This window comes from Notolepis coatsorum (genome assembly GCF_963971535.1).
Source record: "Notolepis coatsorum genome assembly, chromosome: 18".
In the NCBI taxonomy this organism is placed as follows: Eukaryota; Metazoa; Chordata; class Actinopteri; order Aulopiformes; family Paralepididae; genus Notolepis; species Notolepis coatsorum.
Genome location: NC_140182.1, coordinates 77,582,192 through 77,608,851, shown reverse-complemented (window position 1 = coordinate 77,608,851; position 26,660 = coordinate 77,582,192). Strand labels below are relative to the sequence as shown.

The window sequence follows — 26,660 nt, the reverse complement described above, 5'->3', positions numbered from 1 at the left end:
AAAGGTTAATCATTTTGTTTGACTATTTTTATTTTTTTTTATCTACTTTTTCTCCCCATTTTAAATGTTTCTCCCATCCCAATTTCGTATTATCCAATTCTACCCTCCCCTGTCTCGAACGTTGTTAGACCATGCCTTCCACTGGTCGGCTGCAGTCAGGACCAAGCCTTGCATCACGTGTCCCCTCCGGTACACGAGGAGGCAGCTGTCGCATCTTTTCACCTGTACAGCGCGATCTCTCAGCGGCGAGGAGTAACGCGTGGGAGGCTCACGCTGCCCCCGTTGCTTCCTGATTCTGCTGTACAGGCGCACCAACCGACCTGTAGGAGTCGCTGTCCACAACGTCCGATCCCCACCCACCGGCTTTCCCACCCCCTAATACTGCCAATTGTATTAGTATACGACCAGCCAAGCCAGAAGCAACGCCGAGAGCTGGGCTCGAACCCAGCATCTCCTGCGTTAGTGGCGAGCGCCTTGCCCACTGCGCCACTTAGCCACCCCCTTGTTTGACTATTTTTGATACTGATACCAGTTCTGATACTTCAGATTTGATACAGTACAGGTATAATTTTCCATAGATTTGATCGAATCTATTTGACATTTCACGTTTAGCTGCTATATTCATAATATTGGGCTGCTCACCAGACACAACAGTCTTGAGTAGAACAATTCCATTCAGATATAACAGTCACATACAATAAAAACAGAAAAGGTCAGACACATCAAAGCCCATTGTGAGCCTTTAGGGGAATGGGGATAGACAGCCAGACAGAAGCTTTACAAAGACAAGAATGATGAGCGATGAGCGATCCTCACAAGTATACATAGCAACCAAATAAATACAGTAATTGTTTAAACTCTACCTCCTAAAACAACAACAACAACAACAGCAATACACAAGAACAGTGCAATCTTTCACACTACTTTCAACCGTCTCATTTCAAAGCCATTTTTATAAGCATCGGTTTGAAACTATTAAACATTACTGATTGTCTTAATAAATGGTAAATGGTGCATTTATATAGTGCTTTTATCCAAAGCGCTTTACAATTGGTTCCTCACATTTTTACCCATTCACTCACACATTAACACACCGACGGCAGAATCAACCATGCAAGGTGCCAACCTGCACATTGGGAGGAGTTTTTTGCTCAAGGACACACTGCCCGGGAGGAGTGGGCATTAAACTGGGAACCTCCGGATTACCAGCCGACTGCTTTACCTCCTGAGCCACTGTTGCCCCACTGTCACTGTCTTAACTCATTCAGCGCCATCGCTTAATGAGCCAGGGGGTGCTAGAACGCCATCGCTTTAATCAATGGGGAGACTGTGAGATTTGCGAGTGCTTAAAATATATCTTATATTATAGCTATGGGTCTAATACACCTGTCGATTGTCAGTGAGTTGCTTCCAGTCAACATGCACGAAACAGAGAATTTTTTCATCCGTTCATTTCCGTTTTATACCGTTTTGAATACGAGTATAGTTTTGGTGATTCTTAATAATCCCAGGAAAAGACGCGATAATATGTGGAATACACTAAACACGTTCGAATCTTCCTGAAATCAACGCTAGATTATCATTATTATCCTTCCTCGTGCATACATGAAATGGCCCTCGTAGCGTGGCGCTCCCCCCGCCACCTCCTCCCACCCAACGGCACACAGCCACACACACACACACACACACACACACACAGACAGCTTCGATCGGGGGAGAAAGAAATATCAGATCAACGCAAGATTTTATATATAGAGTCCTTACCTGGGCCCTCATTTATCAACGTTGCGTAAGGACAGATATGTGCGTAACCCGTGCGTACGATCGTTTCTAAGCAAAGTATATCTATGCACAGCTCCGGCCGTGCATACCTGGCGCCCGGTGGTAGAATATGAATATTGCAGTCTGCAACGCGGAAATAAGCTTCCGTGCATTAGTTTAAACACTGGCGTGTTCAACTTCTGTATGACCCGTAATTCATTATAGTTCATTGTAAAATAGCGACAGTAGTGTAATTATAACGGGCTCACGCCCGAACAAGCGGTTGGCCTGCTTGTTTGGCACGAGGGGGCAGACGCAGAACACCCACCTCCAAACGCGATTAAATATGGTTTCAAATAAAAAGCGAAATACTATTATTTTGTGTGTCATGTTTCCAAATAAGATTGGCCACAACGAAATGCTTTCTACTTCAATTTGTTGGTTAGAATAGATTACCTCCGTTGAAACTTCACTGAGACTAAAAGACCGTTTTTTTTCTTCTTTTTTTTAGCTCCGCGCACAGACGAGATAATAATAATAATAACAATAATAATAATAGCTTCATTTTATATAGCACCTTTCAAGAGACCCAAGGTCGCTTTACATAGATAGGGGGGGGGAATAACAAAGTAACAAACATAGTGGACAGACACAACATATAAATATGATGATGGGATTCAAGTTCGCGTTTTTATTGATCACATAGGCAGGCTATACATAGGCTACATGGCACGGTCCATCGTGATATTGGAGATGGATCGAGCAATAGACTGTTACTGTAGATGTCAAAGCTCATGCCTGATACATGTCGTTGCTGCATGCCGGGAGGAAAGGCATGCTGCATGTTTTCAATTCATTAAATAAAACGGATACTTTTTGCAAGGGTTTACTGACTGTCATACAAATAATCAACCAACTACATACTGTAACTTTTCAGTGCACGTTCTTATTTACATTGCTCCCGCAGACCCGCCCACAGACATGATGGAATTCAAGTTCAAGTTTGTATTGATCACATATAGGCAGGCTACACATGGCGTATAGGCTACATGTATCATACATGGCAGTGAGATTCATTGTTCTTGTATATGCTCTCGTATTATTGTTTATATAGGCTACCCAATACCGACATCAAAATAGATTGTATGCCTCTACAAATCATATGCAGCAGGTAGAAAATTTACGGAAAATCCGTCGCGATTTGGAATAAAATTGAGGAGAACTTTAATCCCTGGGTATTAATCGAACGAAACGGAAAAAGGCAGTCATATTCCAGCACTGTCTTTATTCGTTAATATGGTCTTTAAGTTAATAGATATCATATCCGACATCACCGTACGTGTACATGTCTGTCAGCCTGTCACGTATTTCTCCCATAACACGCTACGCTCGGTTTAGTCCACTTTTCCACATTTCATGGGGGTGTTCCATTACCGTATATGGTTAATTACGGGCGGTGCTATATGCAAATACTTAAAATCGTGCACGAGCATGGAGCGTAGAACTTAATGGTATTTATCAACACAGAGTGTGCGTCAGCGTTTCCGTTAGCCGGTAATTACCGGTATTTGACCGGCAAAATCTGTTGAAGTCCGACATATTTAATCTCTCCGGTCATAATGTCCGGTGAAAATAATTCCCTCTAAGCACAATTTGATTATTTGAATTGTATTAAAATAGGCTAAAATTAAATAGCCTATGCGATGAACGAAACAATCATTACATTTGTTTCATCGTTGCTTCTAATAATGACAACGACGTTGTCAGCGAGAGCTTAGTGCTGGGTTTGCGAGTGCATGTGCAGCTGCAGAGCCACAGCTGCACACCAGCAGTGCCGGCACAGTGCAGTACTCCAATTCAGCCATTGGCAATTCAGCTGTTGGGTGGGGGGCGCTGCTGAGCGGTCCCCAGATAGGGCCTGAAAACAGCTGAATCTGCGACTCTGCAGCGGCATACTCTCGCAAATAAGTCGTTGGGAGGTGGAGATTCATCACGCAAACCCACGATAATGTTGCCGTCTCTCTCTGCCAAATTTCTCAGTTCTTCGCTTGATATAATTAATACAAATGTCCAATATAACGGAATTCGTTAGCTCATAAAAATGTGATTATAACAGACTGCTGTTTATTAATGTCGGGCGACTGCCCACAGACACCTATTTGATTTAAAGTCAGCAGCAGCACGGAGTCTCTGGACTTATTTTATTTGGAATATAATGACTGTATACGCAAAAGTAGCCTAGTTTTAAGTTAAAATATTATAAATCTACATGCCTTGAGGATGTAATTCTTTTGTTTTGTTGTCATTCTTTTGCCTATCAATTGTTTTTAAGCTCAATAAACTCTGACCGGAATTTCTCTCATTTGACCGGTAGATTGAAATCTACCGGACACTGAGGCCGGCAACAATTTTTTCTAACGGAAACCCTGGTGTGCGTACGACCCGTGTACGCACGTGTAATGAATCCCGATTTTTCTGTCCATACACACATTCTAAATTCTGTGCTTAAGAACAAAAATAGAACACTTTCTAAGAATTGTTGATAAATGAGGGCCCTAGTCTCTGATGTAATGCAAGAGAAATAATCCAATTATCTGATCGCCATTCCAAATACTGCTCGTGGAGGTCCGTCCCACATTGCCTGGCATTGCATATGAAGGGGGGGGGGGGCAGCATCACAGATGTAACATTGTAAACGCTAGTCCTGCCGGAGTATTTAAACCCCACCCGCACGGCTCAGATCGGCCCAGAAAAGAAACTTTACCATTTCTAATAGAGTGCAATACCGGCTGGAAGGTGTAGGCGGCGGTATTTGCCCTTTTGCGAGCTCAGACCCATTCCCAATGATAACATCAGGCTGGATGGATGAAAAATGTATGGATATAGCTAATAAAAGAAATAACGATTAGAACCCGACTATACTCGTGATTGGCGCTGAACGGTTGGCGAGTTAACCCGACTTTACTCGTGACTGGCACTGAATGAGTTAATACCTCCTGGAAAGCTGTTCCCAAGCATTGTTGCCACACATACAAAAAAATATTCTTTCCCTGGTTCACTCAGGGAACTGGTCATCAGTTACACACTGTAGGTGCAGCAGCATAGACCATCAATCCTACCCTTACCAAAAGGTATCATGGTGTTTCTTAGAAAGTATCATGGTTTTTCTTAGAATGTATCATGGTGTTTCTTAGAAAGTATCATGGTATTTCTTAGAAAGTATCATGGTGTTTATTAGAAAGTATCATGGGGGGTGCCCATGTGGCGAACCATGTAACGCGCTGCGTCGCGAAGCAGCCGACCCGGGTTCGGTTCCCGGATCCGGTGTCCTTTGCCGAATGTCTCCCCCCCGCTCTGTCTCCCGTTCTTCCTCTCTCTCTCTCTACCGGACTGCCCGGTGGTAAAAAGCAATGAATGCTAAAGATAAAAATAAAATAAAAAGGAAAAGAGAAAGTATCATGGTGTTTCTTAGAAAGATATATCATGGTATTTATAAGAAAGTATCATGGTATTTTTAAGAAAGTATCATGGTATTTATAAGAAAGTATCATGGTATTTATAAGAAAGTATCATGGTATTTATAAGAAAGTATCATGTTTTGGTCACTATGATGATGGTATAGTGACTAAAAGAATTTGAAAAATATTAGATTAGATTCGATTTATTGTCATCATACAGCACAAGTACAGTACAACGAAAAGTTGTAAGATGAGAGTGTATGATGTGAGTTCTCATGGGAATGTTATGAACAACCCTTATTAATTCATTTTGAGAAAGTCGGAAGCCTGTTTTTTTAGGATCCCAGTTATACCGCTGTACCACGAGCAGCATGCATAACGCTGCTGGCGGGACAAAACCTCATAACTCCATTTTTTTTAATTTAAATGTTTTATTATAAATCAACTCCGTAGATCATCCTCCATATGTGTGTGTGGGTTTTACAAAGTTTAAACAATGGGAAAGCATTAAACCAATCATCTGTCTAAACCTCGTAACTCTATTCGCCCTCAAATCTGTGTTCGTTTTTTTCATCTGCTGAAAAGTTGGGTTTTTGGAGTTATGATGTTTTGTCCCGCCAGCAGCGATAATCAAGATAGGGTTGGATCAAAGCGCTTACCATTGTTGCTATTCCTCTCCTATCCACTTAAATGTGAAATTAATTCTAGCCAAAAAGAGTGGATCTTTGATTAACCTTAGCTAGTACCTTTTGAGCCTGGCCTTCCCCAGACAACTGACTATCTAGCATGCAGCCAGGATTATTAACAGCTGTAAGTCCTTAGCTTCCTCTCTCACCTTGACCGCCAGAAGGGGGGCTATGTGAGACTGTTGTTCATTGACTACAGCTCAGCGTTCAACACCATAGTCCCCACCAGACTGGTGGACAAGCTGATCGAGCTGGGTCTGAGCTCCGCCCTGAGCGCCTGGGTACTGGACTTTCTGAGTGAAAGACCCCAGGCGGTCAGGGTGGGGGGTCAGACCTCCAACACCATCACCCTGAGCATCGGGTCCCCCCAGGGCTGTGTTCTGAGCCCCCTGCTGTACTCACTCTACACACACGATTGTGTGGCCAAGTTCAGCTCCAACTCCATAGTGAAGTTTGCAGACGACACGGTGGTGGTGGGGCTGATCTCGGACAACGACGAGAAGGCCTACCGGGAGGAGGTTGAGGTACTGGAACGCTGGTGCCAGGACAACAGCCTGCTCCTGAACATTGGTAAAACCAAGGAGCTGATCGTGGATTATAGGAGAGGACAGCAGGAGACACACACACCACTGATGATAAACGGGGCTACCGTGGACAGGGTGAGCAGCTTTAAGTACCTGGGGGTCCACATCTCAGAGGATCTGACATGGTCAACACACATAGACACAGTCGTAAAAAAGGTGAAGCAGCGCCTCTACCACCTGAGACAGTTAAGGAAGTTCAGAGTATCGGGGAAGATACTCCAGTCCTTCTACTCCGGAGCTGTAGAGAGCATCTTGACTGGAAACATCACTGCCTGGTATGGAAACAGCACGGCACAGGACAAGAAGGCCCTACAGAGAGTGGTGCGCTCAGCCGAGCGTACCACGGGTATTGCACTACCTCCCCTGCAGGTTCTATACAACAAGAGGTGCAAATCCAGAGCCTGCAGAATAATGAAAGACCCCCACCACCCCAATAACAGCCTGTTCCAGCTGCTGAGGTCAGGCAGACGCCTGCGAACCCCAGCTACTAGGACAGAGAGGCTTTGGCTCAGCTTCTTCCCCCAGGCCATCAGAGCCTTGAACAATGAACACTGAGTGCCACAGAACACTGAACTTTCCACACACAAGCACACATGAGCACACACACGACACGCACACACTAGCAGCCACTTTAACATGAGCAGGCACACACTCATGCTGCACACGCCCACACTTATGGCCAAAAAGGAAAGGTCACTTTAAAAATAGTATAGCAACAGTAACAGTGTATTGCCCTACCAAAGGACCTAGCATGTCCTACATGCTCTGTAAATAACTATGTACAGATACCGAGATGTCCCACCATGTTACCTGTTATTGCACAATGTTGTTTTTTATTGGATTCTATTATATGTTGTACCACTGTATTGCACATTGTTGCGAGCATGACCACCCGCATTTCATTGTATGCCGTGACAAATAAAAACTCTTGACTCTTGACTGTAAGTACTGAGTCACAGAAACAGGGGGACCTTTGCAATGTAATACCGGAACCAAACAGAAATGATTCCGTTTTCTCTAGATGGAAGGAGACACTATTATCCACCTGCTAACATTTTGTAATTCTGCACTGAGAAAGCTTTCTACTGTCATTTTATTAGCTGCGACCAGCAGCTCTATAGGCCACTCTAGTGGACACATTTGTTTTCATCATCATTTCATTGATGCGTTGTTTTTCGATAAAGTGCCCCTTTAACACTTTAACTGCCAAAAACGCCGGAACTCGTCATTCCCCGCCATGCTCAAGTTGCCGAGGACGCCGCAACTCGTCTTTGTTCTGTTTACATCTTTTTTCGATTTTCCCAGTCTGAACTTCACCGCGGAGCTTTTGGCAGATAGTTTGAACAGGAAACTGCATTTCCTCTCAAATTACACTAGGTGGCAGTGTCCCCCTATTTTCTAACACTGTATCACAAGAGAATGAATATTGCACCCCACAATGAATCTGGCATTTGATTGGCCAGCATACCTGACCAGTGTGACCACAGGTATAAAAGTTTGCGGGATCCCAGAATCGACGAGGTTTTGTAGGGGAGAGAGAGAGAGAGAGATAGATAGAGCGATAGAGAGAGAGAGATTGAGAGAGAGATATTTGAATTAAGATCAGCCTATAGTCTATATTTATAGTTTTATACAGTATAGTGGTAGTATCAGAATAATTGTAAGGTTTCAGCTGTGCTTTAGAAGTACTTAGTCGTGCTAAGTAGTAGTACTATTGTGAGGGATTAGTGTGTAGTCTAGGTAGTATATTTTAGTAGTAGTAATAGTAGTTTGATCAGTTAGTAGTTCCATTTAGATCAGTATGAGGAGACGTAGTGTAGGTAAGAGAGGCGACAGACCGACAGCGGATCGGTTTGTTCAAACGAAGCTGGCGTTTGGACCCGCCGTTGCAGCAGCAGCAGCACCAATGACCGGTCCTTTGGTAGCTCCGATCGGAGAGAGCCGTGAGACCGTCGCTGGGCCCAGCGACGTGTCTCGCCCCGGGACCGGGAGCGGCTCTCCCTGTCGCAGTTCGAGGAAGAAGAAGGTGGCCGCTGTGCTGATATCTTCTTCAGCCGAGTCCTCGGACAGCGATTCAACGGTCCATGAATCTGATGGGAGCGCCGATTGGGAACCACCAGGTAAGGTTGTATATATGTGATTGTGTGTGTGTGAAACATGTATATTTGATGATGATTTACCTAACGCTAATTGATTCATTGTATACTGTGAATATGTAACGTTAGTTCGCCAACCAACGGCGGTATACATTTATTATAGCTCCGGAGTCATCTGACGAGGATATCGATCTGGGTCGGAGGTATTATGGATCTGATTCATCTCACGAGTCCGACGGGGGACGCGGTGGTGGTCGAGGGGAGAAGGGTAAGTCGTGTTGACGAATGCAATGTGAATATTGTGTTTTTACATGCATGTTCAAATCGATAGTTGCATAGTTGTGTGTGCTGTAATCAATGCTATTGTGACCGTGCTATGTACACACAGTAAGTGCAGAGGTGTTCTAGCATCAGATCTGTTTGAAGTGTGATATGGAGTGATCTGCTTATATTTGATTGTGTGTGCTGTAATCAATGATATTGGGATTGTGCTAAATGCTATGCTACACAGGCATACAGAGGCCGCACCATGTGCTGAAGTTCAAAGGTGTTGGATAGGGTTCATGCCCTTTGATCTTTGTGTGTGTGTGTGTGTGTGTGTGTGTGTGTGTGTGTGTGTGTGTGTGTGTGTGTGTGTGTGTGTGTGTGTGTGTGTGTGTGTGTGTGTGTGTGTGTGTGTGTGTGTGTGTGTGTGTGTGTGTGTGCTGTAATCAATGGAATTGTGCTAAATGCTATGCTACACAGGCATATAGAGGCCACCATGTGCTGCAAAGTTCAAAGGTGTTGGATAGGGTTCATGCCCTTTGATCTTTGTGTGTGTGTGTGTGTGTGTGTGTGTGTGTGTGTGTGTGTGTGTGTGTGTGTGTGTGTGTGTGTGTGTGTGTGTGTGTGTGTGTGTGTGTGTGTGTGTGTGTGTGTGTGTGTGTGCTGTAATCAATGGAATTGTGCTAAATGCTATGCTACACAGGCATATAGTTGCATGCTATAGAGGCATCACCATGTGCTATATATTTGATTGTGTGTGTGTGTGCTGTAATCAATGGAATTGTGCTAAATGCTATGCTACACAGGCATATAGAGGCCACCATGTGCTGCAAAGTTCAAAGGTGTTGGATAGGGTTCATGCCCTTTGATCTTTGTGTGTGTGTGTGTGTGTGTGTGCAGTAATCAATGGAATTGTGCTAAATGCTATGCTACACAGGCATATAGTTGCATGCTATAGAGCAGGGGTCTCAAACTCAATTTACCTGGGGGCCGCTGGAGGTAGAGTCTGGGTGAGGCTGGGCCGCATCAAATATTCCACAAAAAAAGGGTTTCAAGTATTCAAAAAAAAAGTACAACTGATCCAATCTTCTCAATCTTTAGCAATAACATTTCAGAACATGAACAGTTCTTCAGAACATGAACGGTTCTTCAGGCTTCTCAGTGGTGTCAGTGGACTCATCCACAGCTATGGAAATGCACTGTGCATTTTTTTTATTCTATCACAAAGCTGTTTATAAAAAAAATAGGTAAAAACCATATTATGCGTTTTCATCAATAAATAAATGCCCAAATTTTTTTTATAGATTGGGGGCTACACATTTTTTAATAGATTGGGGGCCCACAAATTGATTCTTTAATGGGGCCCAGAATCTCCAGCTACGCCCCTGGCTGGGACTTTTTCCGTCCATTCACCTTTGAATTGCAGTCGACTTTTCTTTTACTGACCATCTTTGAAAATGCCATATTTTTCTGCTGGCTGCCTGCTGGCGAAAATAGGCTAATAGCTACATTTATCTCACAGAGATAAAACTGGGAGTGAGTTTACTGTATATGCGCTTTCAACTCTGCTCTGATTTGAACTGAAAGAGAGAGACTACATGCAGTCCGTGAAGACCCGCCCTACTCCCCTACTCTGCCTCTGATTCGCAGACTGTGGCTGAGGGGGAAAAACGCTGACGGGACGCGTATGTGATTGGACCAGACCCGTACACACAGACAGACCTAGTGGCAGTGCAGGCGGACAGCGCGCAGCACTGCTCGCAGAGGAGAGATAGCGAGGATGCATTTGCTTCCACTTTACTTGATATCATATCACTCCGGAATCACATTTCAACCAAGTCACTAACATAACGTTGCTGTCATGAGCCTGCGCTATGGTAGCCTACAAGTGATCAAATAAATAAAACGTCCAACTCTCGCGCAACGACTCGGCAAACAGTAGTGCACGGGCCGCATTAACACTACACTTTGATGTCCAGTAGGGGGCCGCAAAATATCATCCCGCGGGCCGCAATTGGCCCGCGGGCCGCGAGTTTGAGACCCCTGCTATAGAGGCATATAGAGGCATCACCATGTGCTATATATTTGATTGTGTGTGTGTGTGTGTGTGTGTGTGTGCTGTAATCAATGGAATTGTGCTAAATGCTATGCTACACAGGCATATAGAGGCCACCATGTGCTGCAAAGTTCAAAGGTGTTGGATAGGGTTCATGCCCTTTGATCTTTGTGTGTGTGTGTGTGCTGTAATCAATGGAATTGTGCTAAATGCTATGCTACACAGGCATATAGTTGCATGCTATAGAGGCATATAGAGGCATCACCATGTGCTATATATTTGATTGTGTGTGTGTGTGTGTGTGCTGTAATCAATGGAATTGTGCCAAATGCTATGCTACACAGGCATATAGTTGCATGCTATAGAGGCATATAGAGGCATCACCATGTGCTATATATTTGATTGTGTGTGTGTGTGTGTGTGTGTGTGCTGTAATCAATGGAATTGTGCTAAATGCTATGCTACACAGGCATATAGAGGTCACCATGTGCTGCAAAGTTCAAAGGTGTTGGATAGGGTTCATGCCCTTTGATCTTTGTGTGAATGAATGAATGAATGAAAACTTTATTTAACAGATTGCAGAATGGGTACAATACAGTACGGCTCAATACATACAATTGTGTGTGTGTGTGCTGTAATCAATGGAATTGTATAGCATAGCATTTAGCACAATTCCATTGATTACAACACACACACACACACACACACACACACACACAAAGATCAAAGGGCAGGAACCCTATCCAACACCTTTGAACTTTGCAGCACATGGTGGCCTCTATATGCCTGTGTAGCATAGCATTTAGCACAATTCCATTGATTACAGCACACACACACACACACACAATCAAATATATAGCACATGGTGATGCCTCTATATTAGAGCCATATGAAATCCGTTTTATTCTTTTCCAAATTCCATTAAATTTTTTTCCAAATTCCGTTTTTTCCGTTTTAATATTTCAGAATTCTGTATTTTGCTTTGTACCCTCATTTTACCATCAGAAATAGTGTCTAATAAGTGGGAATGAATAAATGTCCACAATTTAATAAGATATAACAGTCCATTTAATAGGGCTGTCTTAAATACTTCGAAGCTTCGAAGCTTTGTTCGATGGGCATGGGATTCGAATATAAAAATTAAATTTGATTATTAAAAAAAAATTAAAAAAATTATATATATATATATTTTTGCAAAATCAACTCTGCCTCTCTTTGTTAATTACAACAAGCAATGCTGTTTGTTATTTAAGATGAGGTCGGACTCGGCACTGACAGATTTGTGTTCATTGTGCTGCTTTTATAAAGCCTCAAATGACGGCTTACAATATTTCATGAAAGCAAAGTGTTTTGTTCGTCTAAGATTTAAAAAGGTTTAAACTTTACAGCACTGACAAAGTTGAACAAAGTGCTGTACAAGTCCCACAACATAAAAGAAAGAAAAAGTTTAAATTATTTTTTTTTTATATATAGTTGATTCCATTTTTATTGCTCAATTCCGCGATTCCATCCGCGATTCCGTGATCGCGGATTCCATATGGCTCTACTCTATATGCCTCTATAGCATGCAACTATATGCCTGTGTAGCATAGCATTTAGCACAATTCCATTGATTACAGCACACACACACACACACACACACATGTACATGTACATGCTTTGATGTACAATGGCCGCTGATTTATTTTGTGTTCATTACAGGATCCGACACAGAGTCCGGCGCTGGTACACCAACATGCTTGGGTATGTACTAACTACATTCATGTATGTAAATGTATTACTATTGTGTTTTATGAGACTTACTTACTGAATGAATTTAATCCAATTCAGATTCTGGCGCAGACTCCGCAGAGAGTGACAAAGAGACTGGCAACGACATAGGATCACATTCTACTCCTGCAGGTAATTGTACATAAAATATAACACATAATGCTATATATATATATATATATATCATGTAAATAAAATGACAATACGTTGCCCTAGTGTAATGTATTACATCATGTGATTCTAGAACTGGATGCTAGTCTGGACATGCCGGAACCCGTTGCAGGGCGGAAACGCACATCTAAGAGCGGTAAGTTGGCCTCACTCTGCACACCACTTCCAGCTCTGACCTCTGACCCCCACACCACGTCCAGCTCTGACATCTGAACCCCACACACACTCACTCATTCACTCACACACAGTTTGTAACTACGTGGCATATGAATGTTTGTCTACAGTAGGGGTGTTATAGTATATTTGTATAATTGACAGGTCGTGGCGTGCGACGCGGAGGAGCGAAGAGCAAGGCTGCGATCCGTCAGGAAGAGGAGAATGCCTGGTCTCGTGAGGGCTGGGTGCCTCACAGGATCCCCTTCACAGCCCAACCGGGGTTGCTCCAGGACGCCGCGGCACTGAAATCGTACCGGCCTGCAAAATGGCTAGATCTGTTCCTGACGGATGCTTTTCTCAATTCCATTGTTGCCCAGACCAACCTCTACGCTGATCAGTCCATTGCCCGGCTGGACCCCACGCTAACCAGTAGCAGGCCCTCACATTGAAGGAGCTGAAGAAGTTCCTTGGACTCAATTTCCTGAGCAGTGTCCTTCGGAAGCCTTGCGTGGACATGATGTGGACCACTGACGATATGATGTACACACCGTACTACTCGGAGACCATGCCACGCAACCGGTATCAATTGATCTGGCGATTCCTCCACTTTGCGGACAATACATCCCTGGAAGTTAGAGACAAATTGTGTAAGGTACGCCCTGTAGTCGACCATGTCAACGCGAGGTGCAAGGAACTGTACCAGCCCGAACGTGAGCTCGCCATTGACGAGGGGGTGATGGCATGGCGAGGCCGCCTGACCTTCCGGGTCTACAACCCCAACAAGCCAACCCGGTATGGCATCAAGTCGTACTTCCTGTGCGAATCACGCACAGGATATTGCTTTGCATTTAAGCCATATTGCCGGGAAGGCTCGCTCCTGGGGGACACGGTCGTCGGTCTGCTTGGACGTTTGTCTGGGGCCGGATATACGTTGTACATGGATAATTTCTACAACAGTGTACGCATGTCCGCCAGGCTCCGACAGTTGAAGACCGACGTCTGTGGTACCCTCAGGAAGCACCGGGGGGAGCCAGCCATCATCAAGAACGTGACCAAACGTGACATCCGTGTGGGGGAGCGCATTGCGGTCAACAATAAGCAGGTACTGATCGTGGCATGGCGCGATAAGAGGATCGTGAAGACCATCAGCAGCTACCACGAGGACACCATGGAAATGGCGAAGGTGTGGAAGAAGCAGAAGAAGGGCAAAGCGCTGAGGGTGGAGATGCTCAAGCCGTCATCAATCATGTCGTACAATAAATTCATGAACGGCGTCGACCAGCTGGATCAAAACCTCTCGTACTATCCGGTTACACGTAAGACTGGAAAGTGGACCAAAAAGTTTGTGATTTATCTGATCCAAATATGTATGTTCAATGCTTTTGTCTTGTACAAAAGCAAGCACCCACAAGGGCATTACTACAACCTCTTCCGGTTCACCAGGGCTGTGGCGCGGACCTACACAGGGGGTCAGGAGAAGAAGATTCCTGGGGTGACAGCAGAGATGGAGGCGGAGGCAGGGGGTGGGGGTGAGGAGGAGGCAGGGGGTGGGGATGAGGAGGAGGCAGGGGCTGAGCAGGTGGGGCGTGACGGGCAGCGCGACCCTAGGGCCCCACCGGGGGACCCGCAGAGCAGATTAGTGGGTGGCTTTGTGAAGCATGTAATGGTTGCATACAAAGCCACCCCCAAGCAAAAGCTACCGTGTAGGAAATGTCGGGTCTGCAGTAGGCGTGGCATCAGGAGTGAGACCAGATATTTTTGCACATCGTGCAGTCCCCCTGCATCGTGACAAATGCTTCGCTCTGTACCACACAAAGAGGGATTTCTCTAAATAGTTTCTTTATTAGTTGTCATACAGAAGTACAGACTACTTCTAAATAATCCGGCACACAGAAGTATAGATTACTTCTAAATAATCCATCATTGTGTGATACAGACAGAACCATGTGTACCGGTACATAGTATAGCTAGCTGAGAGTAGTATAGTATAGTATAGTATAGTATAGTGTATGGGTAGTTGCACTGTTTTCTGTACAAGACAAATGCGTTGAACACATGTATTTGGGCCACGGTTGTCGATATTGCATAGGCATGTTTGGACCACTTGCAGATGAGATGTTATGTTAGCGATCTAGCTGTGTCGACTCCATTCATCATTTGCATTGTGTGTGTATATGGTTTATTTTTTTATTTATCTTTTTCCCCCCTCATTTTTACCGTTTGCACAGAACCAATGGTTGCTGACAGTCACCCAGTTTATAAAAGTATATACTGTAGGTAACATACCACACTTTTCTAATGCAGTCCATTGGCCTCTTATTTATATACTTTGGAAGCATGTATTGGATATTTTTTGGTCCACAGATCATCTGGCGATTCATCCATTTATCAATGGACAATGCAGTCATCGATGCGAGAGACCAAGTAAGATATGCCCTGTAGTTGATCATGTGACGTGCCTGTACTGTGAATGTTACCAGCAAACTTCTAAATGCACTGAAACAATGGTTGGTTATCCTCCAGTGTTCACTTTTCATAAGGTATTGTCTTGGTAAATTACCATAATCCTATACTGTGAATGTTACCAGCAAACTTCTAAATGCACTGAAACAATGGTTGATTATCCTCCAGTGTTCACTTTTTATAAGGTATTGTCTTGGTAAATTACCATAATCCTATACTGTGAATGTTACCAGCAAACTCCTAAATGCACTGAAACAATGATTGGTTATCATCAGCCAGTGTTCACTTTTTATAAGGTATTGTCTTGGTAAATTACCATAATCCTATACTGTGAATGTTACCAGCAAACTCCTAAATGCACTGAAACAATGGTTGGTTATCATCAGCCAGTGTTCACTTTTTATAAGGTATTGTCTTGGTAAATTACCATAATCCTATACTGTGAATGTTACCAGCAAACTTCTAAATGCACTGAAACAATGGTTGATTATCCTCCAGTGTTCACTTTTTATAAGGTATTGTCTTGGTAAATTACCATAATCCTATACTGTGAATGTTACCAGCAAACTTCTAAATGCACTGAAACAATGGTTGATTATCCTCCAGTGTTCACTTTTTATAAGGTATTGTCTTGGTAAATTACCATAATCCTATACTGTGAATGTTACCAGCAAACTCCTAAATGCACTGAAACAATGGTTGGTTATCATCAGCCAGTGTTAACTTTTTATAAGGTATTGTCTTGGAAAATTACCATAATTCTATACTGTGAATGTTACCAGCATATGTGTCTAATGCACAGCAACACTGGTTGGTACTGATGACTTGTCACCCAGTTTATTGAACATATTTTGAAATAAAAATGTTCATTTCATCAAAGTTTCAAGTTTTCTGCATTGTAAAGTATTCTGTATTTTATAATAATATTTTCTGGACCTACACCAGTAGTTATAACTTACTTGTTCGTTAGCGCCAGGCATGGTGGTTGATAAGGTAGTAGTATTTCCAAGTGAAACTAATTGATATATTATCAATACAAGCTATTATTACTTTATGAATGTGTTTATCATGTATGGACGAATAAATTGAAAAACAGGTAGGTACAGAGCAACACAATGTCTACAACACGGGAGCAGATTATGCACAGTACATGAATGAGAAACAGTCAAAATGTTTTTTTTTTGTTTATTGCATGCACATGATCTATAATACCTGATCGGTACAATATCTACTAACCTGATCAATACAATATATTCCCACCTGATCGATATAATAGTATTACTGCATTTCAAGTTTGTCAGTCAGTCAGTCGGACTGTCAATCAAACAATCAAACAATAAATCAATCAAACAATAAAACAATCTAACAAACAAACCATCAAACATTCAATCAATCAAACAATAAAACAATCTATCAATCAAACAATAAAACAATCTATCAAACAAACCCATAAAACAATCTATCAAACAAACCCATAAAACAATCTATCAAACAAACCCATAAAACAATATATCAAACAAACCCATAAAACAATCTATCAAACAAACCCATAACACAATCTATCAAACAAACCCATAACACAATCTATCAAACAAACTAGGGATGCTCGATATTGACTTTTTTACCGATATTCCGATATTGTCCAACTCTTAATTTCCGATACCGATATCAACCGATACCGATATATGCAGGGTTTCCCCCCCCCAAAAAAAGGAATAATTTCAGGTAACAAATCATTTTACTGGATATATATATAACAAATATTTTTATTTTTTTTTTAAACCGATACCGATATTTTCCAATATCACATTTTACTGCCGATATCGGCCGATAATATCGGTCGGCCGATAATATCGGACATCCCTAAAACAAACCCATAAAACAATCTATCAAACAAACCCATAAAACAATCTATCAAACAAACCCATAAAACAATCTATCAAACAAACCCATAAAACAATCTATCAAACAAACCCATAAAACAATCTATCAATCAAACCCATAAAACAATCTATCAATCAAACCCATAAAACAATCTATCAAACAAACCATCCATCCATCCATCCATCCATCCCAGTCTAAATTGCTTTATAACACGTTCAGTACCTATTATCACCCGGGCGGCGCACCTTTCATAAAAGTGCCCGTAACTCCTTTTCTAAAGAATCTACCTGGATTTTTACCTGTGTTGACCTTTTTTAACTTGTAATTGTGAACGAACGAAGACATGCAGAAACAAACGTTTTTTTTCATTGTGCACATCAACTCGTCGTCGTCAAATGAGCCAAACCATTTCCCCATAGTTATAATATAAAATATAGAAATAGCTCCGCTAAGATCATGAGATATGCTAAAATCGCTAAAAAGTCATTTCCGGATTTCTGGTCGGCATTCAAAGTGTTAACATTGGCTGTAATGAGAGTGTTATGGTAGTGATAGGAATAATTTGTTATACCCACCCTTACCCTCAGTAGGTACTCAGAAGAGCCCAGTTACCTGGGGAGAGACTTCGTAGGTAGTGGGAGTGGTTAAGGTTAGGGTTAGAGATAGGCCCTGTATGGGTATTTAGGCCCAATCCCAATTCCCTTCCCTTGGCCCTACCTCTAGTTTTGGAGTGCCCTCGACTAGGTAGTGGCACGTGGGATTGAGCCTTAGTCCCTCCCAATGGAGATTGGGGGCACTGGTGTCGGGATGGATACATTTAGTTGCATTTACCTTTTGTCATTTAGCTGAACGCTTTTATCCAAAGTGACTTACAAGTTCTGTACAACAGGTCAGCAGGAAGGGTACAACTCTGGTAGCTAAGTAACAATGTTCATCACAGTGTTGAACTTAAGTGCTACAGTCTTGAGTGCATAGTAGTATAGACATATTAGCATGTTAGGTAGTAGTATAGACATATTAGCATGTTAGGTAGTAGTATAGACATATTAGCATGTTAGGTAGTAGTATAGACATATTAGCATGATAGATATGAGTATAATCATATTAGCATGTTAGGTAGGTAGTAGTATAGACATAGTAGCATAGTAGGTAGGTAGTAATATAGACATATTAGCATAGTAGGTAGTAGTATAGACATATTAGCATAGTAGGTAGTAATATAGACATATTAGCATAGTAGGTAGTAGTATAGACATATTAGCATAGTAGATAGTAGTATAAACATATTAGCATAGTAGATAGTAGTATAAACATATTAGCATAGTAGGTAGTAGTATAGACATATTAGCATAGTAGGTAGTAGTATAGACATATTAGCATAGTAGGTAGTAATATAGACATATTAGCATAGTAGGTAGTAGTATAGACATATTAGCATAGTAGATAGTAGTATAAACATATTAGCATAGTAGATAGTAGTATAAACATATTAGCGTAGTAGTATAGACATATTAGCATAGTATGTAGTAGTATAGACATAGTAGCATAGTAGGTAGTAGTATAGACATAGTAGCATAGTATGTATTGTAGTAGTATAGACATATTAGCATAGTAGGTAGTAGTATAGACATCTATCTAGGTCGTCCTCGGATACTAGCATAGTAGGTAGTAGTATAGACATAGACAAGAGAAAGCGAGGACACGCTTTGCACACGCTGAGAGCCACACGATGCAGCTTCTTATGGTGGGCCTTGGGTAGCTGTGTGTGTGTGTGTGTGTGTGTGTGTGTGTGTGTGTGTGTGTGTGTGTGTGTGTGTGTGTGTGTGTGTGTGTGTGTGTGTGTGTGTGTGTGTGTGTGTGTGTGTGTGTGTGTGTGTGTGTGTGTGTGTGTGTGTGTGTGTGTGTGTGTGTGTGTGTGTGTGTGTGTGAGAGAGCAGGGTGCTGTGTGGGTGCCATCTCCAAGTCATGTCAAGACTGCATCTGCTTTGCTGCGCTGTCAGGGATACTGTCGGGCATCTACAGATGGGGGATTTGCTGGTTCATTTGCCCAGTGTGTGTGTGAGATGCCGTGTGTCTGTGTGGGCACGTGCAGTCATGTGTACTTGCGTGTGTATGTGCACATGTTTTTGTGTGTGTGTGTGTGTGTGTGTGTGTGTGTGTGTGTGTGTGTGTGTGTGTGTGTGTGTGTGTGTGTGTGTGTGTGTGTGTGTGTGTGTGTGTGTGTGTGTGTGTGTGTGTGTGTGTGTGTGTGTGTGTGTGTGTGTGTGTGTGTGTGTGTGTGTGTGTGTGTGTGTGTGTGTGTGTGTGTGTGTGCGTGCGTGCGTGCGTGCGTTTCTCTCCTTACACAGAGTTGAGCCCCGCTGGGATACTGTCTGTTTCTGGGTGGCTGCGCTGCAGGCAATGTAACTCAATTTGTAATGCACATTAAAATGGAAGAAAGTTGAAGGAATGAGAGATAGAGGAAGTGAGAAGAGAGAGGGGGGGGTGAGTAGAGAGAGAGAGATGTAGAGGAGGTGAGTAGAGAGAGAGATGTAGAGGAGGTGAGTAGAGAGAGAGAGGCCGATTTAGGTAAAGAGACTGAAATTACTTAGTGTCATTGAACAGGAAACCCTTGATGTTAATTCACCGTGTGTGTGCATGTGTGTGGGTGTATATGTACAGTATGTGTGTATTTCATTGTGAATCACAGTTGAAGGTTGATATTGAATGGTGCGTAGTAGAGGCATCTTACTCCGGGGGACAGTGTGTGTTCTGGTCAGGAACACAGGGACAGTGTGTGTTCTGGTCAGGAACAAGGGGACAGTGTGTGTTCTGGTCAGGAACAAGGGGACAGTGTGTGTTCTGGGACAGTGTGTGTTCTGGTCAGGAACACAGGGACAGTGTGTTCTGGGACAGTGTGTGTTCTGGGACAGTGTGTGTTCTGGTCAGGAACACAGGGACAGTGTGTTCTGGGACAGTGTGTGTTCTGGTCAGGAACATGGGGACAGTGTGTGTTCTGGTCAGGAACATGGGGACAGTGTGTGTTCTGGTCAGGAACAAGTGGACAGTGTGTGTTCTGGTCAGGAACAAGGGGACAGTGTGTGTGTTTTGGGATAGTGTGTGTTCTGGTCAGGAACATGGGGACAGTGTGTGTTCTGGTCAGGAACACGGAGACAGTGTGTGTTCAAAGACTGGAGGTTTGATGAAGAGCGCTTGTGATCCCACTTCATACACTTCATGTATACATCCATGTATATACAGTATAGGCTATAGATAAGATAAGATCAGATATTCCTTTGTTGATCCCCTTAATTCAGGCGTCATAGCAGCAGGGGGGAGGGGAGCTACATGTATAGGCAGGGTTATAGTAGAAAGAATAAATGTAGGCAATAATATTTGATCTGAAAATAAACAGTGTAAACAAAGGTGCAGATGAGGGTCTGTATGCCCTATCGGTTATATTATACATTACAATAAATATAGGCAATAAAGAATTTGAATCTGAATATATACTATGAGTAAGAGTAAAAGTACACAAGGTGCAGTATACACAAGGTACCCTAACTGGCATGATATATATACATCATACGTTGTAGTCCGTGCAGGTTTTGGTGGTTAAGAGTCAGACACACATATATATTAGGGGTATAAGGAAATATCAATACACTTCTATCCAGTCTACCCACCAGTCTACCGACAAGTCTATCCAGTAGTCTACCCAGTCTACCAACCAGTCTACCAACCAGTCTATCCAGTCTACCCACCAGTCTACCCACCAGTCTACCCAGTAGTCTACCAAGTCTACCAACCAGTCTATCCAGTCTACCCACCAGTCTACCCACAAGTCTATCCAGTAGTCTACCCAGTCTACCAACCAGTCTATCCAGTCTACCCACCAGTCTACCCACAAGTCTATCCAGTAGTCTACCCAGTCTACCAACCAGTCTACCCACCAGTCTACCCAGTATACCCACCAGTCTACCCACAAGGCTACCCACCAGTCTACCCACCAGCATACCCAGTCTACCCACCAGTATACCCACCAGTCTACCCAGTCTACCCACCAATCTGTGATGAGATAAGATAAGACAATATATTCCTTTATTGATCCCCTTGGGGACATTTTAAAGCTGGTCTACCCACCAGTCCACCCATTACAGACTCACTTTATACTAATCCCATGCAGTTTTGGGCTAAAACCATGCAGCTTTTTGCAGGAGTACAAATCTGTACCATCTGTGCAGCGCTCCTCTCAGCAGAGTTAAAAGGATGTCTTCACATCTTCACTCTGTGCCAGGCTGATGCAAGTCAATGAAGGATGCCGCCTTAGTGATGTCAGAGGAGACACGCCCACTATGTGCCAGGCTGATGCAAGTCAATGAAGGATGCCGCCTTAGTGATGTCAGAGGAGACACGCCCACTATGTGCCAGGCTGATGCAAGTCAATGAAGGATGCCGCCTTAGTGATGTCAGAGGAGACACGCCCACTATGTGCCAGGCTGATGCAAGTCAATGAAGGATGCCGCCTTAGTGATGTCAGAGGAGACACGCCCACTATGTGCCAGGCTGACACAAGCCAATGAAGGATGCCGCCTTAGTGATGTCAGAGGAGACACGCCCACTCTGTGCCAGGCTGACGCAAGCCAATGAAGGATGCCACCTTAGTGATGTCAGAAGAGACACGCCCACTCTGTCTGTCACAACACCATGTCGTGCCAGATGTTCTCGTTGTAATCTCATTGTGTAATGACAACAAAGACTATTCTATTTTATTCTATTCGTATGCACATGGAGGTGTGTTCTCTAAACTTTAAACAGTTTTCCTAATTTTTTTTAAAAATAAATCACAATATATCGCCCTGTTTATACAGTATCGCAATATATCGAAATATACTGAATTGTAACCCCTGTATTGTGATGTGTATTGTATCGCCAGTACACAGCCCTAATATACTGTATATGGCACAGGTGTATTTCCTGTGCTCTCAGTCATTAGAGTGTTTTGTTTGCATGGTGGCCGGTGCAGCGTCTAGTTACCAGGCAGTAATGGCTCTGTGTTCCTCTCTGAGGCACCAACTCTCTCCTGCTGGGATGAAAGTGAACTACAGTAATGTCCCTGGATTCACTCCCCACTCATCCTCTTCCCTTTCTCTCTCTGCTTAGACATAGCCATCCTCCCTTTGCCCCTTCTCCTTCTCTCTCTCTATCTCTCTTTCTCTCTCCTTCCCCCTCTCTCTTTCTTCCTCTCTCTCACTCTCTCTTTCTCACTCTCTCTCTCTTTCTCCCTCTCTCTCTCCTTCTCACTCGCCCTCTCCTCCCCCCTCTCTTTCTCCCTCTCTCTCACTCTCTATCTCTCTCTTTCTCACTCTCTCTCTTTCTCCCTTGCACTCTCTATATCTCCCCCTCTCTCTCTTTCTCTATCCATCTCACTCTCTCTTTGAGGGATTATTAAATAAATCTCTCACTCGCGCTCAATATTTAATCACACAATATACATATTTCCCCAGACGTTGAAGATCTCATTTAAATTTCAAATCAAGGCGCTGCTTTATTGTGCTTTAAAAGCAAATATCACGAGGAGGGAAACCGGTTCGACTTCAGTTAAGACCTTCAACGCCGGATGTCACCGATATCTTGCTTGTCGGAGCTTGACAGTCAGTGTGTTTTGCAGTACACTGCCGAACCACTAGGTGGCTATGCTGCGTTGTGTTGTACAAATGGCTATATTTCCTTGGCCAGGCTTTCTTGGATTTGGTCTGTGTTTGTAATGTAGTTAATCACGATCGATAATGGAACTGAGATCCTGAGATCATAAATGGTAAATACGGAAGTATGTCACAACATTGTCACATGTACACGGCCCTGCCCAGCCCAGCGGCCAATCACAGCTCTGCGTTCTCTGCATAAGATCAATGTGCGTCGTGTATGGGTTCCTCTGACGTACTTCTGTATTTACTAGGGGTGGGGGGGAAATCGATACGTAGTAGTATCGCGATACTTGGGGTCGCCAAATGTCGATATTTAATTATTCATAAAAAATATAAAAATTACATTTATTTTATTGTAATTTTTTTTAAGGAAGTTGCATTGTTCATTTCAATACCTGTAATAGTACAGTAGTCCACACACACATGTGCATTCAGTTAAGTTGGAATATGACTGTAATACAAACAGTTCAGTTTGTCAGGTACATGCAACACAGATTACAGTGTTTACATCTGTCTGCTTGAGAAAATACCATGTTCTGCAATAAAAATTATTGAAGTGAGATGAACAGACTGAACTTTATTTTATTAGATAAAACATGTTGACAAAGTTTTACTTTGCAGTTGAAAAAAGGTAATAAATCGCAATATATCGCAATAATAATATCGCAATACTCAGCATATCGCAATATATTTAGTATCGCAATACTATCGTACCGTGACTCAAGTATCCTTGATAGTATCGTATCGTGAGGCCTCTGGTGATTCCCACCCCTAGTATTTACCATGCGGTCGCTTTGACGCACAGTTAAATCTTTGGCCAGCTGCATGTAGACCTTGCCGGTAGGCTTGCAGGAGCTCGGCAGGCTCGCCGCAGCCTTCGCAAACACTTTGACGTCTGAGTATATAAATTAGCTGTTGCACGGTGTTGAGAAAAAACACAACTTATTCAGGGCAATAAAACCCTGAATGCTGACATGTCAATAAAATCTTGGGCCGTGTGCTTTGGTGCCTGTTGGATCCTCTCACCTCCAGCAGGACTGTTGTTGCGTTCAGTCCACTGCTCTCTCTGACCTTTACCTTGATACTTTCCTCATGACTGATATCATGTTTCCTTCTCCAGCTCAGCAGTTACCATGTAACCACAACAACAAAGTACTCCTTAGTTTAAGGGGAATACAGCTCAATTTAACAAATCACTTCATTAGATTGTGGATATATATATATACGATAAGAATAAATATATATATATTGTGGCAGATATCATCCCCCGTCACATGGCTACGTGGAGGAAAGGAGATACTACTGCCACGGGCAGAGGAGAGAATGGAGGAGTTGGTTGGGACTGACTGAATACACCTGTGCACCACGTGATCACCCACATCCCACACAGACACACATAGCATAAAGCCCTAGGAGAGACAGAGAAAGGTTGAGTGGAGGTGAGGAAGGAGCAGAGATTGTGGAGAGAGTGTGATATACAGAGTTTGTGAGGTGAGAGGTAATTGAAAGGAGAGGTTAGAGCGAGAAGGTGTTCGTGTTACTGGACCCTGGACTGGCTGAGATACCCCCTTGTGAAACTGACCCTGGACCGGACGACAAACCCTGAGTATTGAACATTCCCTTTTGTACGAGAGCCTGGAACGTGTTTTGACCCTGGACTGTAATTTGACTACTCTATTGCCCATCGGATCTGTACTGTTGATCAATAAATATCACTGTTTATTGAAATTGTGCTTGTGTGGACATCGGAATTGTTTGTTTTGGTCCGTGTCGAGCCTGAACACCGCAAGGCTCGTCACTATATATATGTAACGGATGGTACCGCGAAGCACGGTCACGATGGACTTCCGATGTTGTGAAGTGACTGGGGCGAGTAGCGGTGCTATGGGTTAAACTCACTCTCATCCTCAAAAGACACATAGACACGTTACAAAGCAGTGAGTTCACTTCTTGGAGTTTTTGTAATGAGAGAGAGATTGTTGTGTATGGAGTTTTGCGAGGTGAGAGGTGAAGGCGAGTACTGTAGGTGTTCATTGTGTACTGGACCCAGGACTGGCCGAGAAACCCCCTTGTGTACTGACACTGGACCGGACGACTACCCTGAGTATTGAACAATCCCTTTTTCTGTCTGCGAGCCTGTTTTGTGTTTTTGACCCTCGGACTGTATCACGACCATTCTTTTGCCTTTCCAACTGGATTCTGCCTTTAATTCAATAAATACTCGTATTGGTTGATATTGCTCTTGTGTAGACATTCTAATTTGTTTGTATTTGCACCGTGGCGAGTCTGAACCCCACCAGGCTCGTCGCAATATATATATATGTATATACAGCACTATTGTACATGCTGTCATACAACTCTCCTGATGCCAGAAACGAAGGGCCACTTTTATAAAAGTTTCTCACAAAATATTCACGACCAAATCCATGACCAAAGTTATGATTGAACAATAAGTCATCTTGATGTCAAATAGGTTTACATTCATTCTCTATTAAAAAGCTATTTTTTTTATCATATTCTTTGAAATGATCCGTACACAGGAATTTAGGATGAAGCCAAATAACTTCTTGATAAATGAGGCTCCTGGGAACCTAGGATAAAACCTGTGATCTCATCAGGTATAAAGTCTGGACCTGCTCCATAGACAGTAAACGGGAGGCTGATTTTACGTACTCCCACATAATGTGTTTTTATAGCCAAACAAGCTATTTTCCAGTGGTGTTTTAAAATCTAAACCAGACAATGCACCTTTATCCCCATAAACCCACTCTGGGTGCTCGCCTGTGTTATTTACTATCTCTACCAATTCATTGTCTATGGAAACGTTCACACTGCAAGCCTTTAGTCTTCAATTCTGATTTATTGCTCAGATCAGATTTTATTTGGTTTGGCTGGTCACATTATTTAAATGTGGACAGTATCAGATTCCAGTGTGAACTGGTCACTGCTCCTCAACTGACCCGCATGTGCAAATGAACAATAACGAAGATTGATTTAAACATGGAGGACACTGAAGTCACAGTTTATCGTTTAATTAATAAATTGATGTGCAGTGGAGGCCAGCTAATTTGTAAGCAGATGATAATGGGGCCGAGGAGGAGGTGAGAGAGAGACATTTCTTCTTTCAATATGCTTTCAAACACAGAGCAGCAGCAATATGCGACATACTGTAGAACATGGCCCAACATGGTCCATATAGTTAATACATTTAAAATGTAAAAGAAGGAAGCAAATTGGGCCGAGGAAATTATAGGCCTGTTTCTATTAGGCTAAATATTACTGTTGCACTCTACTGTTACATTTGCACTCTGGTTGGATGCCAAACTTATTTTCCTTATACTGTACTTGTGCTGTATAATGACAATACATTTTAATCTAAATCTAATCTATTTAGTACACAACCTCTCCTGTCTATAACAACGTACGCACTACATCTTCTACCCCTTTTTTGCATTTTGTTTTTTCTATACAGAGTGTTTATACATCACTTCGAATTACAATTTCATTACAATGAGGGGGCGACAGTGGCTCAGGAGGTAGAGCAGTCATCTGGTGATCGGAAGGTTCCCGGTTCGATTCCCACTCCTCCCGGGCAGCATGTCGAACTGTTCTTGAGCAAGACAC

General features: G+C 42.9%; 1 protein-coding gene across 1 annotated transcript in view; it reads left to right on the top strand.

Annotated features, from left to right (window-relative positions):
• magi2b (membrane associated guanylate kinase, WW and PDZ domain containing 2b) overlaps window positions 1-26,660 on the top strand; it is a gene marked incomplete at its 3' end in the record, with an annotated part of 475,453 nt that overhangs the window by 274,695 nt on the left and 174,098 nt on the right.